A 774-nucleotide genomic window follows, 5' to 3' on the forward strand; every position below is an offset into this window, starting at 1 on the left:
TCAGGGTCAAAGTACTGTGTTTCAAAGTTACTCAGGTTAGTTTTATTTTTCCCCTTCTATGTAGTTATGCTTTTTTAAAAATTTGGGATATAGTTATATTATAATGTATCTGTTATTTGAAGTTTTATTTTTCTAGTGCTTTAAATTTAATTTTTTTGAGTACATAAAACAACATTATTCATTAAAAAATTAAAACGACATGATTCAATGTCAAAACTATATATAAATATATATTCAGAAAAGACTTATTGCCCTCTCCACAATCCCTTCCACTCTGTTGGAGTTCCTGATTCATCCTGCTTGAATTCTTTTTGGAAAAAATAAGAAAAATATGAAACATTTTAAGAGTTGGTATGTCACCATTGCACAGGGGTTATAGCAATCTTTTTTGTATCATTTCAGTTTTTGTATGTGTGCTGACCAAGCAAGCATTAGTGGCTTCATTTTTATTACCTTGTGATGGCAGTGGATATAATAAAGTGGTAATTAGATTTGTGGAGGTTTGGCATTGTTGGATCCCCAAATTGGCCTACAGGGCTATATTCTTAACTTTTCCAATGTCTTACCTGTTTACACAATCAGCATTAATTGTGGTCTTCTATTTTAGGATGGCTTAAACTAAGAGCCTTCCCCTGAATAGTGCTTTCACTTCTTAGCCTTGGAAGAGTTTGCTCTTATAAATAGGCTAATCATTTTGATTTTACTTTTCCTTTTATAGTTCTTTTATTTTTTTCTGGTAATATTCTGTTGCCTATTTTATTCTTTAAAATTGAT

The 774-nt window shown here is 30.6% G+C and overlaps 1 non-coding gene across 1 annotated transcript; it reads right to left on the bottom strand.

The window, feature by feature from the left end:
• Positions 1 to 325: 325 nt before the first annotated feature.
• On the bottom strand, positions 326 to 432 carry LOC132670531 (U6 spliceosomal RNA). Its single transcript, XR_009606764.1, has one exon. It is a non-coding gene; the product is annotated as a U6 spliceosomal RNA (small nuclear RNA).
• Positions 433 to 774: the final 342 nt, after the last annotated feature.

Source organism: Panthera onca, chromosome B3 (genome assembly GCF_046562875.1).
Source record: "Panthera onca isolate mPanOnc1 chromosome B3, mPanOnc1 haplotype 2, whole genome shotgun sequence".
Classification (NCBI taxonomy): domain Eukaryota; kingdom Metazoa; phylum Chordata; class Mammalia; order Carnivora; family Felidae; genus Panthera; species Panthera onca.